General features: G+C 40.5%; 1 long non-coding RNA gene across 1 annotated transcript; it reads right to left on the reverse strand.

Moving 5' to 3' along the window:
- Nucleotides 1-525: 525 nt before the first annotated feature.
- On the reverse strand, nucleotides 526-6,390 carry LOC143434911 (uncharacterized). Its single transcript, XR_013104766.1, has 3 exons — nucleotides 6,297-6,390; nucleotides 3,110-3,283; nucleotides 526-2,118 (listed from the first exon to the last, which is right to left on the reverse strand). It is a non-coding gene; the product is annotated as an uncharacterized LOC143434911 (long non-coding RNA).
- Nucleotides 6,391-18,448: the final 12,058 nt, after the last annotated feature.

An 18,448-nucleotide genomic window follows, 5' to 3' on the forward strand; every position in this document is an offset into this window, starting at 1 on the left:
CCTGGCTTTGCTCCTCATGGTGTCACTAGAAGTTGTGTCAAATTATTACTATTTTATTGTTCTCTTCTAAATACATTATTTTTACCAACAGGGAATTTAGGATCTCACTCACCACTGTATCTCAAAAGCTAAAACTACTTGTCATGTCTGCAGGGCTTACTAAACATTTGTCAACAAATGAATCATTCTGATATAATCACTTGATAGGTTTGCTGTAATTCAGTATTATTCCTCTGAGGGGTACATAGTTTCTCAAAAGAAAATATAAACTCCTTTTAGAAGAGACATGATTTTGATTCATTGGTCTAGGGAGACAGCTCAATCAGCATGAGTTTAACATGCAAACATAAGGACCTGAGTTTAAGTTCTAGCGCCTACATAAAAATACCAGGCATGGTGGTATACACTTGTAATACATTCTAGCTTTGCAGAGGCAGAGACAGGCAGATCCCTGGCCAATCAAACTAGCTCAATCAGTGACACATTAACTTCTAGTACACATGAATACACACCACCACCACCATCAAATTTTGACCGCTTTATTCTTATGGAAATGGTTCAATGCCTTACCTGAAAGTTTCTGTTTTCTCAATCCCCATACCCCGAATCCTTTTGGTGTTGTGCTTCCACCCCCTCAACAACTCTTCTCTAACATTTGACAAGATAAGAGAAAGTGAGGTAGAGAAAAGCTGAAGTCTCGGGATGCAGGAACCAGACAGCCATAGCACAAAGGTAGTGGGATCATATAAATAGATCACCTTTATTCCTCTTCCATCTAACCCTCCCAGAAATGTGGAGTTGCTTCTGAGAAAGCGAGGAGGCAGATTTCCTTGGTGGCATGTTTATTTCTTGCAAAGTAGACTTGATTGCAGTATTGTCATTTATTAAGAAGAGCTTATTGGGAGATGCTGGAAGAGAAATCTGAACTTAAATATCCTCAGAAAAGACCGGGGAGATGAGATACGCTGTAGACCTGTAATAAATAATCCAAGGAACTAAAGGGAAAACCTGCTGTCTTCATTTTCAGTGAACCTAACAGAACATTTTTCTCTAGGTGTCTCACTGGCCTTTGATAGGAATTTATAATACTGGGGATTTCGTAAAACTTCAGGTCTGGTAAAACCAGGCTAAATTGATAGAGAAAGTGTGCAAAGGGCTATTTTCAAGCTCACCATGGAATTTACAGTTACTAAGTCAGGCATGCTGGGAGCCAGGCTCTGAATGGAACAAACCAGCCCAGGCTTAACCAGCACAACACTAGAGGTCCAGACAAATCAGAAGGGTGCAGGAAGCACCACGCATTCACAAGTCCACTGCTGGGCACCCCTCTAGTTCTCTCATTCTCTCATTAATTCATTGCTTCAGTAACCTTCAGAGAGTGTCTAGTGTCTTCCAGCACCAGGAACTACTCTATTGTGGGGGTTCAAGGCATTTTTTTCCTTGTAGCTTAGACTCTATTTTATCAGGACATTTCTTCCCCCCGTGGAAGAAAGTTGGCTGTCTTGGGAGAAACAATAAAATTTTTTCTCAAGGAGAGAAAACAATAGATTTCAAACCACTGGGGAAGGTCAAGTAGAGATTGGAAAGTTGATGGTCAACTAAGACACAGACTCAATTTTTATCTCAGAATGCAGTGTGGATTTAACGAGGCCAGCCCTCAGTTAATCAGCCAGCTCTGCTTTCATTCCAAGACTTCTTACTTCATCCCTGAATTCTGGCCAGCATTACCCCAGCAGTTTCCACACTCAAGATGCAGGAGATGTGCAAGCAGGAAGGTCTTAGTAAATAACTCACAGCAAAATCACAGGAAGGCCTTCTCTTCAGTGTGATAAATTCTTAATTCCATCATCTTGTAAGTGCTTGGATATACTTACTGATTTTTTTTTTTGAGTCCCAGTTCTTTCCTAAGGTAGGAAATTATTTTCACCTTTTTCTGTTGCATTAAGAGGACCCAGGTCTTCAGTCAGCCAAAAGTTGACATGGTGTAAGCTGCTGCAGTAAATATAGCAATGTGGACATTTCATAATCTTCCAGAAGCTACTGTTTCCAACTTGTAAACTCCAGGCTCTCTCAGGGGTGACTGTTATGTGTAGACTGCTGTTGCTTTCTACAGAAAAGCTTAAAACCAAAAGAATGATTGCATTGGGCATTGCTCAGGCTTTAATTAATTTATTTGCTAATATATGATGCAGAATCTCACTCTTTCCATATCCCATTCTGGTCTGAATTCTGCTTTGTACCCAGTTTGTCTCAAACTTGCATACAGCCCAGGTTAGCCCAGGACTCACTGTGTAGCCCAGATCTGCCTAGAATTCTATGCAGCTCCAGCTGGCCTCTATCTTGAGGAAATCCTTCTGCTGCAGCCTCCAAAGGGTTGTGATTAGAGGCATGAAATAAGACACCTGGCTTACAGATTTCCACGTGAATGTATTTCCTGTGTAATCACTGAGTAACTAAAGAGAGGCTTCCCCAGTCATGAGATGTTGTGTTCTCTGCAGATTGATGTGCACTGATCATGGCTGGCTTTCCCACCATGGAGCTTCCCTAACTTCATACTAGAGTCTTTGAATTGGAAACACCTTTGTTTTTTGTTTTGGGGGTTTGTTGTTGGTTAGTTTGTTGGTAGGCTGTTTCTGAAATAGGGTCTCACAAAACCCAGTTGACCTCTGATTTGCTGTGTAGCCAAGGGTGGCTTTGAACTCCTCAATCTCCTGCATCTACGCACTTAATTTTCCAAAGTACACTGTAGCTTTAATAAGGCTAAGCCTCAGATTCAGCCTTTAAGCTGATCAACTAATTTTTCTTTTATTCTAAAGTTTTATACTGGGATGACAGGCACTTACCACCACACCCAGCTTAGGATTTTAAAAATACACTATTACCTAAATTTCTCTAAATGCCTGAAGCCATATGGGGAAAAAAAGCCTCATATCTGATCCCAAATCTACAACTTTCTGGTTCAAACCATAGCCTCTTAGCAGATATCTAGGAAGTATGTCCTGTACCTTTCCATAATGGCTCATTGAAGAGTCAAATGCCATGACCCTAGGAAATTCACATATAGTCTTTCTACAGCTCAGTTGATTCCCTGGAGAAAGGTTTTCATTACCTTGAGTTGTCATGGAATCTAATCCTTTAATTTGCTTAAGTCTCATGAAGTTCAAAGGTTACAGGTGGACGAGGTAATGAAGAAAAGTGACAGTCTGTTGCCCGGTCCTTGCCTCAGGAAGGACACCATGATTCCAGCAGGCAGCTCTGATGCTTTCTGAAGGACTGTTTGTGCCTAGGACAAGTGTAAAGAGATATCTGAAGGTCAAAACAAGTACTTCTTTTAAAAATGAGGTGACTCTGCATGTTTGTGGGAAACTGAGATTAAAAAGAAAAAAAGGTTCTTGCTTTTGGATTACAGCACAAATTGATATTCCTCAGGCAGCTCAGAGCCCTGTTCCTTTGAAGGGTTTCTTGACAGAAAACAGAGGGACTGCCTAACTCTCATAGCTACCCACAAACCAAAGGAATTCTCAGAGACACAGTCTCATGTTAGAAGGAAGAAGAGGAGGAGAAGGAGGAAGAAGAAGAGGAGGAGGACAAAAGAAGGGGATCCATAAGAAATAAGAAATGGAGGAAGAGGGCTCGCTGACTTGTTTCTTCATTCCTGAAAGGTATAGGAAAATTGCCCATAGCATGATTCTTACTAGGTACACATTTGTCTGTGACCCTCTCTTGCTTACTTAGTCAAGCACTGACCTGAATGTAATCAACGAACTATTAATTTCTACCTATCGAAGTCTACCTAAAACATCAATATTCATACTTTCTTCTCAGGAAGTCACAGAGTTTTGTCATTATCTTGTTTTTAAGCAAACTATATTTATATGCTTTGTTTTGTTTTATTTGCTTTAGCAAACAGAATTCTAAGCAAACTATATATCAAGGTCTACACCTGAAATTCTAGAGTTCTTTTTGTGAAATGTCGGAATGGGCACTTCACACTGGCAGTCATGGCTGCTTTTTTTTTTTTTTTTTTTTTTTTTTTTTTTTTTTTTTTTTTTTATAATATAACACATAATGTTCTATCATCAGTCATACTGTAGTGTGTAGCTTTTGCTAGGGAGTCTTAAACTCTGGGAACAGGCTGTACTACCAACCCCAACCCAGATTCCCTTGGATCCATGGATGAAACAACAACAACAACAACAACAACAACAACAACAACAACAACAACACACACACACACACACACACACACACACACACACACACTAGTTAATCTTAAAATGCCTTTGCTAACTTAATGACTGGGCACTGCTAAACTTCCCCTGCCATCCCAGGCACAATCTGATAGAGTGGCCATTGGCCACTCAAACTGAAAACTCACATGGCTGGTTGGCTTTATCTCCTGCAGATACTACTTCCTTCTCCTTCCCCAGCTCCTTCCATTCTCCCAACTCTAAGTGTTCCATCCAGTCCTCAGCCATTGGCCTCTGCTATCTTTATTGATGGATCAAGAACCAATTAGGGAACAGGACTTTAGCATCAGAACCAACTCATACCTCACACACTTTATGTCTCAACTGTAACTTAAATTAGTGGCTTTCTTTCATTCTTCAGCATGTGTGCCACAGTGTGTGAGGTGACGATTGTCAGTGCTTGAAGAATAAATGTGGCTAGTGATATGTGACAGTTACTGAAGCATGAGAATGAGAAAATCTAGACTAGGGCTCTGGTCATCTGTTCCTTTTGTGCCTTTGGGATTTGTTTATTAATTAAGAAAGGTTTGGGCCAAAGTAGAACAGGAGTTGTAGGTGGACTTAACTTATGGCACTTTATATGTTCGTGGCATTTGTGATTTTCAATGTTCATGGGACCTAAAAATCTGGGAAGAGTAATTGGATTTGTGCACACATAAGATTCTAATATTTGTTTAAGGGGGAAATGAGGGCTAGAGAAGTAGTTAATAGATTCTTGTCCAGCATGCATAAAGCCCCTACTAAAGCTAAGTGATGCTTATCTGTGTCAGGAGACAGAGGCAGAAGGATCTGGAGTTCAAAATCATCCTCAGCCATACAATGAGTTTAAGGCTAGTTAATGTAGGAACAGGAGACTGGCCCTATCTCCTATTTTAAAAGGAGGAAGTGAGTGAGTTGGGATGAAGGAGAAAGGGGAGGAAAGGAAAGCTGGCTTAGCTCTTCACTCTCTTGTCTGAAGTACACAAAACAACTCACTATGGAGGCTGGGACACTTACTATCCTTCCAGCCAGCATTCCCAAAAATTTTGGCTATTTTGATTTAGTCAAATAAAGCAGCCAGAGGGCAATTCTGTAGCTAAATCAATTGGGAACATTTGGCCTCAGCAGAGGTGAGGCCCTCCAGGGCACAGGCTTCCTATGAGTCTCCATAGGGCAGTGAGAACAGAGACTTCCAGTTTACTCTGACCGAGGAACACACACCCTCAGGATTCCCATCAGGAGTGATCTAATTCCAGTCTCTTTATTTTATAGATGCAGAAATCAAGTCCCAGGAAATTAAACTCATTTGCCAAGGACTGTTTAGTTGCAGAGATGTCTTTATCTTTATCTGAAATTAATCTTTCTGTTTATTTTTGCTTTCATAGAGAGACAATAAAATTCACATAATAATGATATCATTTTGTCTGTTTTCCAAGCAAGCTTATGTACAAAAAAAAAATCACAACTAACTTTTGGGAATTAAAAACATTAATAATAATGAAACTATTTTCCTATAAAACTGGGAGTATAGTTATTTCCAAAGTCCTATTAGGAAAATTATTAGTGCTTCTTTCTCTCACTAGAATTCCCCAAACAAATTTCTTTGATATTTTACTCATTATTTTTATAATTAGGCATAAAGTGATTCAGACTTTATCTATAATTTAGCAGATCCTTGTGGTTATTTCCAAATAAGATTAGTATTTCTGCACATTACAGATAAGCAGCCAACCACATGTGACATAAAAAAAACCTTCTTCAAATAATTAGGTTTACAACGTGATATGAGCTATTCCTCACTATTAGAAGAAGATAAAACTTGTAAGAAACAGAAAATTCTGCTGTCAGTGAACTGAAGCTAAAGGAGGGTACATGTAACATCGTGGTGTCCTCGTGAGGAAGCAGACATCTCTCTGACACATATTTTTAACCTGTTAGCTTAGAGTGGCCAGTGTCTAATACTTCCTTTTGAAATTAAAAAAAAAAAAAAAAAGCCCACAGTCCACACTGTTAGACTCTGAGTCTAAGATGTTATCTTTTTATGAGTATTCTATGAGCATGGGTCACCTTTTCACTGAAGCACAGAGAGGCAAGGGACTACCTTCTCATCCTGTCAGGAACTTCAGACAGTGACCGGAGGTTCTTAATGTTCCCCAGGAAGTTGTATTGTCACTGGCTATGTGGAGAGTAACCACATACTAAGATAAAGGAGAATTCCTTAAGTTCCAAACACTTGACCTTAAGGTTCTGTTGATGAAGAACCATTATTGGGTATCCAAGAGCACTCAAGTGGGTATTTGTTCAGAGAAGTTTAAAAGCAAAAGTGCCAGGAAACAGGAATCTAAAAACAGAGTTGGAACTCTGAGATGCCAGAAGAGGGAAAGCCTTGTAATTCAGTATGCCAGGCCAGTGCTTCCAGAGTTACTGAATCCAGAGTCAAGGTTATCTTTCTGAAGAGCAACATAGGGGAGGTGTGGTTTAAAATGGCGCATTTGCCCTGTTTGGGCTGTTACCAAATTTCCAAATGAATGGAAACCTGACCTAGGATTTCTACTTCCTGACTTACAGAGACGCTGGAGTATTAGATATATTGAACATTTGTGGTAAATGCTTGTTAATGGAATGGTCCTTACACTGGAGTCTCTATGTCTAAGCTTCTCTCTTCCTTTTCTGGGCTTTCTAATCTGTATTCTTCAGACTTAGTATTCATCTGATATACTTTCAGACCATTCTTCTATTTCAGATACTACCTTAGCAAAATTTCTAAGTGCTAAAGACTCTTAAAAAACACACTTAGAAGGGAGATTAAGTAAGAATCCTAAGTATGCTGCCAGCCCTGGGACACTTGCCTAGTGACCTAATTTCATGGGAATTTGCCAGGCCTACTCTGTGGAAGAATTCCAGGCCTATCCCTTCAGCCCCATGGCTTATTTAGCTGACAGTGCACACATCCAGGCTGTTCACATTGTTCTGACCTTCAGAGACTGTCTTTAATGGTGCTCGAGTCACTGCATAAATCCTAGGAAATGAAGGGACAGTCATGTACATGGCTTATAAAATTCATACAATTCCAAGCTCTTATGTCAAATGGTAGTGTGTGTGTGTGTGTGCAGGTACACATGAATGTGTGCATGTACATTTGTTTGCATACATATGGTGGCCTGAGGCTATCCTTGGATATGGTTCCTTTAGTGCTGCCAATCTAGGCCTGGAATACTCCAAGTAGCCTAGGCTGCCTGGACATCAGGCCACAGGGATCGATCTACCTGTCTCTGCTCCTCAGCACCAGGATTTCAGGTATATGTGCCTCTACACCCAACGTTTCAACATGGGTTCTGGAGATCATATTCAGTTCCTATGCTTGTAAGTCAAGCTCTTTACTGATAGCCATCTCCCCAGCCCTCAGAATGGTATGTTTTAGACTGAATTGAGACACGTACCCTTTTTTCATTATTCTAGACTTCTGTCACAAGCATGCTGAATACTTTAGAAGCTTCTGTGAATGAATTATCTGTTATCAAGACTTACTCTATGAGAGACAAATTTCTAGTTGCCCACATGCTTCTTCTTCTTCTTTTTTTTTTTTTTTGGTTTTTTTTTTTTTTTTTTGGTTTTTCGAGACAGGGTTTCTCTGTGTAGCCCTGGCTGTCCTGGAACTCACTCTGTAGACCAGGCTGGCCTCGAACTCAGAAATCCACCTGCCTCTGCCTCCCAAGTGCTGGGATTAAAGGCGTGCGCCACCACCGCCCGGCACCCACACGCTTCTTTGTGTAATTCTTTTTTTTCTCTCCTAGCTCTTTCTGAAGCCAGATCTGAAGTTATTTTAGACATCACTGCCAATTGAACATGGTTTTATATTGATCCAACATTCTCTTCAGAAAACTACCACAAAAGCATTGTGTGTTGGTCATTCAAAACTGCACTTTTAATTCTCTTCTGTCCACAGGCTTATGACCTTTCCAGAACAGTTTTACCTGGTTCTCTTCCCCCATCTGGAAATGTTACAATAGCCTCTAGTCAAAAAAGATGAACTTAAGATTTTATAACCCTATACACTCTGCTCAGGGCACTAATGAAAAGAAAGAAAACCACATGTTTTTTTTTTTTTGTTTTTTGTTTGTTTGTTTGTTTGTTTGTTTGTTTTTGGCCAGGGGTAGAAGAACTAGAGAGATGCTCAGTTGGTACAGTGCCAGGTATGCCAGCATAATTACCTAATTTGAATCCCTAGCACCTACTAGAAGCTGGGCATAGTAGTGTGCACCTATAACACCTATAACCTATAACACCTCTAACACCTATAGTGGTGGGGTAGGGCAGAGATAGGTTGATACCTAAAACTTGCTGATGAGCCAAACCAGACAATTGGCTGCTCAAAAATGAAAGTAATAGAAGCAAACAGTTAATATGAACCTGTGACGTCATCTGTGTACATGCACACACATATATCTGCACATAGATGTACACACACAAGTATATACTCATGCATATATTATATGCAAATATATATGTATATATGGACAGAGAGAGGGAGAGAGAGAGAAATGTTAAGATAAAAGTTTTATTGAACTTTCATGCATTTATATATGTGGGATAGGGGTGCAGTAAGGCCAGAGATATAAGTTGGCTGTCTTACTCAACTGATGTCCACCATATGTTTTTAGATAAGGTATCTAACTGAGCTTACTCCCAGGGACCTGCTGGTTTCTACCTCCCCAGCATGGGGATTATAGAGACTTATTGTCAGGCTTAGGATTTTTTATGTGGATTCTGAAGAATCAAAGTCCAGACCCCATGCTTTACAGACTGAGTTTCCCCAAGCCTATAAACATTTATATATCACTTATTATATAGTATGGCACAATAATTCTAAACTGTCCCACAAACTTGAAACAAGTTAGTTTTTGTTATCCAAAAGTTACCTCATTTTATTTACAAAATAAAATAGAAACATTTTGTTATTGTACCAAAAGTAGATGTAGCAAATTTTGTGACAAAGCCCTTTAGGTAATTCTTTAAGAAAGTTATTCCAGGTAGATAGATAGATAGATAGATAGATAGATAGATAGATAGATAGATGATAGATAGAGATATACTTGTAGGTATATCATTGTGCTTTGCTCATGTTCCTTCTCTGTCCCTTCTGTTTTCAAGCAACACATGTCCAGTGGCTTTTTAAATAATTAGGAGATTTTAATCAGAATGTCTTGTTGATTTAGTCAGAGTCCTACTGGCACCACAACAGTTTCAAGGGGAGGGAAATAGCAGAGATGACTTTGGAGAATTAGGTTCTGTGCTCTTGTCACAAGTAACCTTCAATTCACTCAGGCCCTGTGAACATCCAGGGTGTGCCATGATTGAGATGGGCTCTCTGGCATCAGTGTCTGAGCTTGGGAGTCAGTCATTGAATGGAGGTTAAAAACAGGAGTGGGTCCAACTTTGAAGGAGACAGAGTTGTTTTACAAAATTAAATTTTTGGCATTTTGATCTTTCCCAAGCTGGCTCCAAGTTCACTGAGTCATCTCTAATTTTTATATTGAAAGTCAAGATAAAGGGACCTTCAGAGAGGGGGCACAGCAAGAAGATGAAGAGGAGACAGCTTAAAAATAAAAACATATCAAAGTCATTAAAGTACAAACCCTTATAACATGTAGCTTTATGACCACAAACTCAACAAACACAATCAACAATGTAAGCACAGATCTAAGAGCAAAGACAATCACCAAAGTGTTCTGTGTAGAAACGCAATTTGAGAACATATATTTAACAGCAAAATACTTGTTGTAAAAGGACCATACTTGCTTGAAATAAGATTTTAAGGGGGGAAGGAAGGATACAGAACAGCTCCTGTAATAAGATTCTGTGTTCACCTTTCATTTTTAATTTTGATGAGCATGCATTAGTGTCGTATGTTAGTGTGGGGGTCAGTGTGGCATTTCCATGTGATCAGCAAAAACTATTCAGCTGCTCCTCATTTGCACTTCTCCTCCAAGCTTATTGTCACTATTCTGCATTCATGTTGATGTTTTCAGCATCCATTCCCACATACGGCTGAGTGTGTAGTGCCTATCTTTCTCTCAGGCTTATTTCATTTGACATAATAATCTCTACTTCCATCCATTTTCTGTAAATGCAGGATTCTGTTCTTTTCTATAGTTGAGTAATATCCCACTGTGTCTGTATACCGTATTTTATGTATCCATTCATCTCTTTCCAGGCACTTTGACTAATTCTGTATCTTGGCTACTGTGCATGGAAACACCTAGATATGTAGTCCTCTTTGGGGTGCTGGTTTTATTTCCTTTGGGAATATACTCAGGAGTGAAGTGTCTGGAGGCTAAGATGAATTAGGTCGTTTTTAGGATCTCCACACAATTGTAGTCATCTACCCATTTACATCCTCACTTGGCTGTTTATATAGGATGTGCAATTGTTTTGCTATTTTAACCACCGGTGACATTGTATCTCATTGTGGTTTGTTTTGTGCTTCCTTGATGGATAAAGCAGCACCTTCTTAGGATGACATATGAATAGAAGTACTTTAATATTTATAACTGAATTGTCCAGTTGTTATATGGGGGAATTTGGGTGCTTTTACACAAAAGGAAAAGAAAGTATAAAAATTTATATTTAAATATTTTCTCCTGTTTTCTTAAATGACTATTTTAAAGGAAGAAGGTTGAAGTTGTTACAGGGTAAGAATGTCCTGACTGGTGCCAGGCAGTGGTGGGTGGTGCATGCCTTTAATCCCAGCACTTAGGAGCCAGAGGCAGGCGGATTTCTGAGTTCGAGGCCAGCCTGGTCTACAGAGTGAGTTCCAGGACAGCCAGGGTTACACAGAGAAACCCTATCTTGAAAAAAACAAAAACAAAACAAAAACAACAACAACAAAAAACCAAACCAAACCAAACCAAACCAAAACAAACAAACAAACAAAAAGAATGTCCTGACTGGCCCCAGCATGGGAGAATGGAGCAAGAAGACTCACTTTGAGAAGAGCTGGGCAAGTGGGAAAGCATGTCCTGGATTTCTCCTGGACAGCTGAAGTTTCTTAGAATCTGTTCGGGCTCCACTTACCAATGGAAGAAATGGCCACGTGCTGGGGGAGGACTAGGGAAATGGCAAGAAGCCAAGGAGCTCTTGGCACCACCCACAGACACACCTTGAGTATGCTAGCTGCCAAAACATTTTTATAGAAACAGCAGGGGCCCACCATTTCACTGAAACATCTACACTCATACATGTGCACATATACCCACACACATGCACATGTGGGCACACAAAAACAAGCACACACATTTAGGTGTGCACCTGTTCTCATACACACTCACATATGCACTCAAAGTCACAGCACAGAGAGAGGATGGCACCATCTCAATATGCAGAGAGGAAACAGAGGGGAATTTTTCTAACATGCATCTCAAGATGTCTGTCCCTCTATCTTTTTCTCCTGGACAAAGGAAAAAGAGTCTACCATTAGCTCTTTCAGCTTCTGCTGTCTCAGTGCCTTCCTGCCATCTCAGGATCATCCCAGCCATTAAGCTGAGGTTCCGATTGCCCGGGACTTGCAAACTATTTAAGTAATGACAATCATTTATTTCTTCATCCAGGAAAAAAAAAAATCAAACTCAAAACAGAGATAATGAAACTCAAATGTAGTAAATACTAAAATGTATGTAAAATGTAATATCATCTCAGCATTGTAAACTTAGCATTCATAAACATTTTAGTGCATTTGAAAACAATTTGTGAGTGGATGGTCTCAATTTTACCAAATTCCTGAGTATGGATGCTGATTGCTGATAAATCATATTGAATTATAAATTAAGTGACTTATCCTTTGCCAACTATTTCTGAAAGCAAAAATATTGTTTAAAAAGTCATTTTCATTGTAAAAAGAGATGTAGCCAGTGTGGGCTGGAGCACATTTACTGTGTCAAATCTGCAGTGGGTGGGAACTCAAGAGGAGAGCAAGGTGCTGGTGCCGAGTCCTGCCTGCTCTTTGCTCCTCACTCCTCATTCCTCAACTGTGTTCCCTCACTGCCTTTCTCCTCACTCCCCATCAGCTTCTCTCCTAAGCCCCTGAACATGGTCAAATCTTCCTTGCTCAAAAATTGACATCTCCCCTAGTTTTGTTTCTACTGTTGTGATAAACACCATGATCAAAGGCAACTTGGAGAGGAAAGGGTTTATTCACCTTAGAGTTTATAGTCTAACATGAAGAAAAGTCAGAACAGGAATTCAAGACAGGAAACTAGAGTCAGGAACTGATACAGATACCATGAAGGAATGTTGTTCACTGGCTTGTTTTCCATGGTTTGCTCAGTCTGCTTCCTGATACAACCCAGGACCACCTCTGCAGGGCAGCAGTGCGTACAGAGGGCTGGATCCTTGTACATTAGTATTAATCAAGAAAATGCTCCACAGAATTGCCTCCAGATCAGTCTGATGGAGGCTCTTTCTCAGCTGAATTTCCTTCTTCCCAGATGAATCTAGCCTCTGTCAAGTTGGCAAAAATAAATCATCATGCTATATTCATCTGCTGTGGTTTGAGTGTGATGTGTCCTCCAGACGTTCAAGTGTTTGAATACACTGGCTCCAGCTGGTCCTACTACTTTGGAAGGTTACAGAAGCTTTAGAAAGCAAAGCCTTGCTGGGGGGATTGGGTGGGCCTTGAAGTTTTATAGCCTGGCCCCACTTCCCCTTCACTCTCTGCTTTCTGCCTACAGATGCACTGTGACCAGAAGCTTCCTGCTCTTGCCCACTGTGCCTTTCTCTCTGAGACCCTGTATCTGCTCATGCTGGGAGCCTAAGAAAACTCTTCTGAAGTGGAAACTTCTAGTTCTTTGTAATGTTAGTTATGTCAAATGTTTTTGCTGGGGCACACAGGTATAAGAATGTCTTGCTGAAGCAAACATGTAAAAGACTGTTTTCCTGAAGCAGACACAGGTGAAAGAATGTTTGGATATAGCAAACACGTGAAAGGGCCCAAGATAAAGGAGTATAAATAATGACCCCACAGACAGTGGGAGACAAACACTGAACTTTGGTTTGCTCAGCCTCACTATCCCTCGATAAAGACACACATGTATTGGTTCTTCTTACCCAGCTTTGTTGAGCTCAACTTGTGATAACTCTGACACTGAGAGAAACTCGACCAAGAACTTTCTGCTGCAGTTGCCACTTCTGTGGCCTTGCCTCAGGCCAGTTGGCAAGCCTGGCAGTTTCTTCAGGATTGAATTATAGCTGCCTGGTGTCTGCTTGCTGAAAGGACTGTACTGTAGCCACCAATTCATTCCAGGGGTCTGCCTGCCTGGAGGACTGCTCTAAAGCTGCTGAATCGTATCTGGTGTTTGCTACTTCCCAAGGACTGAACTTCCCAAGAAGATCGAGCTTGCCCGCAAAGAACTATTGATGAATAGTTCTTCCCCCATATCCTAATAACTTTTCTCTTCTACTACCTCTGCTGGGTGGTGGGTAGAGGAGAGGTTGAACCCTTATTAAAAGTAGGTTGCTAAAAATTTATGTCTACACCCTTCCCTCCTTAGATTGCTTTCATCAGGTACTTTGTCATGACAACAAGAAAGGTAGCAAATATCTATTCCTCCTCACCTCCCAGCCATTGCTCTGCTCCTCTTCAGAAGTGTTCCATATACTGTCTCCATTTTATTCCTCTTTATCTCAATGATGCATAGTTCCTCTTATAACCATTTTGGTGAAAGATCCTCACCACAGAAGCTAGCACCTTGCTCCTAAATCCAACTGGTACACAGATCTGTAGACTCGTTTCTGGAAACCCAGCTGTCTCTGCTCCTGGGACACTTTTCTCCCAGGAGTTAGCTCACTTCTCTGCCCCCTCCTTAGTCTTTCTTGCGGTCTTTCTTTTGTCCCCATTCTTTGGGGTGTTCTTTGGTGTTTTAGTCAAGGTTCACTTTTATCCCTTTCTACACTGCTTGCTGTTGGGTACTTCTCCAGTTTATCTACTGTCTATTTGACTGTGACTCTGAAATCAGTCTACCCAGTCTATATTATCATCTCAGAGTTCAAATCTACACACTCAGCTTCGACTAAACACTTCCATCAGGCAAGTCAAATGGACAAACTTGATTTCCATTTACTGGTTACCCCATTCCCTTTCCAGAGCTCTTAAAATCAACACATGGAAACAATATCAACTGAGTTGCTAACTGGAAGTGCTTTTGTCTGTTCAGCATTTCTCATCTGCCATGTTCTAGGACTTCAGTGACCTGACTCTGGTATCTTCTCCATAGCCATTGCTTGCCTCTCTGACCGGTGTCATCATTATAACACATGTAGCCTCTGGTTTGAACTCCAACCATGACCAAACTATTTTTTTTAAAGTAATTAGTAATTGTGTGTGTGTGTGTGTGTGTGTGTGTGTAGGGCTTCCTCACATGTTTGGAGGGCATGCATGATTAAACATGTACATTAGAAGCAATAGGACAATTTCTCATGTCGTTCCTTGAATGCCATTAGAGTCTCTTATTGACCTGGTGTACAGCAGACTGTCTCAAAACAAACAACAAAAAGCTTAATAAATATTTATTGCAGATATAAATAAATAAACACTGGAAATAAATTCACCCTCTGTAGATGTTTGTTCTCCCAAATAGCAACTTTTGCAGTTCTTTAGAACAACTCATTCAGTGTGTTCTAAAGCCATTGAATCCTAGTATTCTCCAAGCACCTTGAAATGGCAGAGGCAAGGGCCCCCAGAGAAGGTATCTATATGTTTAACAGTTTCCTCTGAGATTGAAATATTTCATTCTGTAGAGAAGCATTTCAAGCAGAGAGGTAGACAACTCAAAACAGCTGGAGGAAGTCCCTGAAACTGACTAGATTCATTAGACCCCCCCCCCCCCACACACACACCAGAGTAAATAATAAAAGATGAGTGTTTTTTTAAGACTAGACATGTTGCAGAAAACAGACTGGAGAGTTTTAGACTGATTAGGTTTGCTTGGAAGGGACACTCTCCAACTTGTTGAGCCGCCTGTAGGTTGAGCAGTGTGCTCCAGTTTCCCAGCTTTTGTGCATTGTCACACTTGCTGTGTGGACTTTGGTAATGTTGCTGTCTTTAAGATAAGTAACCCCTTATTCATATTTCTGTAAGTAACTCTGATAAAACTCATTGTTCACTAAATTGAATTTTGGTAGTACTCATACTTTGGTCTGTCATGGGCTTCCTATCTAGGGTGAGTACAGGTGTGTGTATAACACTTCCCCAGGAAATGTTTTGTTATATAACTACTGTGTGTCTTGGACGTGGCTTCACAGCACAAAATAGACTACTCTTACCACAATGGCACCATTAAAGGGCAATTATTACAAGTACAGAAATTTACAGTTAGTATGGAAGGAAGCTGCTGTGTATGTCCAAGGTCAGATTCAGATAAATACTACTGCTTTGGACATGAATCAGATGACATTTCAATCCTATCACCTTGGTGCAGTTGTTGCCATAGCTATAAAAGTAGGCAAATTAATACAATAGGTTACCAGATTCCCTGCAGTGTTAGCACATGAGCTCAGGAATGAAGAGTTAGCACACAGTTGCTGCTGCTAATTAAGATTATTATTTGTGAACTTTCACACTAGGGTAGGCACAGTTAACAGCTTTCCACTTGTGATCACTAGGTTAGTTTATAAAACAGATGGCAAAAGTAAAAGAGGTTCCTAGTTGGGGACAGGGGTGTAATTTGGAAGCAAGGAAATGTTAAATCCTGGTTTGAAGAATGAAGAGGCCTCTGGCAGAACGTGGCATTCCAATAGCATTGCTTTTTCTTATTTTAGTGTAAGCTTCTCTAAAATATGAGGTTAATGCAATTCAAGTTATGACTCAAGATCTTTAAGTAATTCTTCAGCCAGAAGGGGATAGCTGGTACAACCCTTCAATAACTTATAAGAAGAAATTGTATCCTGTTAAAGTGACCACATTTGTACTACTCATTCTTTGCAAGAGAGAGAGAGAGAGAGAGAGAGAGAGAGAGAGAGAGAGAGAGAGAGTTCTTCTTCTGTGGTGGATTGAATGAAAATGGCCCTTAGAGACTCATAGGGAGTGGCATTATTGGAGATGTGGACCTGATGGAAAAAGTATGTCACAGTGGTGGGCGTTGAGGTTTCAGAAGTTAAATCCAGGCCCAGGTCTCTCTTCCTGCTGCTTGTCCATCCAGATGTAGAACTCTTTGCTGCCTCTCCAGCAAAGAGTCTTGTTGAAGTAATTATTTTATAATGGTGGCTCCCAATCTTGCTTGTGTTATGGAGCTGCCATGTTCAAGCTGCTGCTCAGGCCACCAGCTCAGGTGGGCCAGAACACTGGCCCTGGCACCCAGAGACACCAACATGGCAGATGGTTCTGTCAATCTTCCACACTGTTTCTACAAGGCTGGGCTGAACCCAGACCACCCCAATATCCACAAGGGCCCAGTAAAAATGAGACTCTAATGCTTAGATTATCCAAAGGCTTTATATGTTTGGTAATGCTCAATAACAAGATGCCCACACAATTGGAGGTGTAACCCAATACCCAACCTAGATATATCAACTACCTTTGACTGCAAGGGACATGCACATGTTCGATGCCATGTTCCCCTCTCTATGGTCCTCTCTCCCCCTCTAGCTCCTCCTTTTCCTCCTCCTCTCCCTACTCCTCCCACCTTTGCTCCTCCCAACTTTCCGGGGAAAGTATGCCATATAGAGTCTGCATGTGTGCTGCTGTGCTTGCTGCAATTATGATAACGGACTAAACCTCTGCACTGTAAGCCAGCCCCAATGAAATGTTTTCCTTTATAAGAGAAAAGAGTTAACTGTGTAAGAGTCATGGTGTCTATTCACAATAGAAACCCTAACTGAGCCACTTTCATTGTCAACATGATGAGATTTAGAATCACTAGGAAAGCAAGCATTTATGAATGTATGTGTGTGGGGGGTGTTTATGTGTGTGGGGAAGCATTTCTAGATTGGATTTATTGAGGTGGTGATACTCACTGTAAATGTAAGAGCACTATTCTATGGACTAGAGCTCCAGACTACATAAAAAGGAAAAGTCAGCTAAACACTACCATTCAGTTCTCTCTACACTGGGACTTCTGATTCCAGGTGACCAGCTGCTTTATATTCTTGTCCATGACTTCCCTGTCATAGGGGAGGCACCCTCAAACTGTGAACCCAAATCCTTACTTAAGTTTCTTTTGTCAAGAGTTTTGTCACAGTAAAAATAAATAATGCCATCTACAACTCTATGGAATTTTGCTAGTCATACCCTTATTATGGTTACAGGTTCTAGGTTTGATTCCCACAGACCCTTGCTTTTACATACATAGTATCTATGGATTTGTTCATTTGCTTTCCCTCCATCTTTAGATGGGATGGTAACGGTTGCTTAATATCTTCCAGAGGATGGTGTGAAGGCTAGATCATGTTAGTCAAGTAGTTTGAAGAATCTGTATATTGTCTGGAAATTATGCCCATTGTTATCACAGATCTCAGATTAACTCAGAAATTTAGAAGTAATGACTCAGAAGCCAGCACTCAGAATCCCAGTGACAGTACTTCTGAAGGCAGTCACACCAGTTCTTGCAATAGTCTGGACTTCAAGGCTTAGTGGGATTCAGAATATGCCCAGTCATGCCTAACAATAAAAATTAGGCTGCACCACACCCTTATTAATCTCTGCTGTCCTCTTCAAAGAGTCAGGCACTATTGTCTACAGCCATCTTGTTAATTTTCTGACCATTTCTTAAAAGAAGATACTAGCTTTGAAATTTTCATAAATGCTTCCTCCCAACCTAGAGAATTCTGCTTTGTGCCTATAAAGGTAAGGAGGAGTGAGAGGTCACATATGTATACATGCTTGTGGAAGTCAGAGGACCACTTTGGCTGTTGTTCTCCAGGAACCATCCATCTTGTGTTTTGACTAGAGGTGAGCATGAACTCCAAGGCTCTTCCTGGTTCTACCTTCTCAAGTGCTTAGATTACAAACTTATAACACCAGGCCTGTCTTATTAAATGTGGATTCTGGGGATTAAACTGAAATCCTCAAGTTTGCAAGACAAACACTTTAAGGACTGATCAATCTTGCCAACACTGTTTTTTGTTTTTTGTTTTTTTGGTTTTTTTTGGTCAAACAAAGGTGGATGTTAATTTTTAGTCAAGGGTTTTTCTGTGTCTTCTAAAATGACCTTATGTCCTTATCTTTGTGT

The sequence above is a fragment of the Arvicanthis niloticus genome, chromosome 18 (assembly GCF_011762505.2).
Source record: "Arvicanthis niloticus isolate mArvNil1 chromosome 18, mArvNil1.pat.X, whole genome shotgun sequence".
NCBI classification, from domain to species: Eukaryota; Metazoa; Chordata; class Mammalia; order Rodentia; family Muridae; genus Arvicanthis; species Arvicanthis niloticus.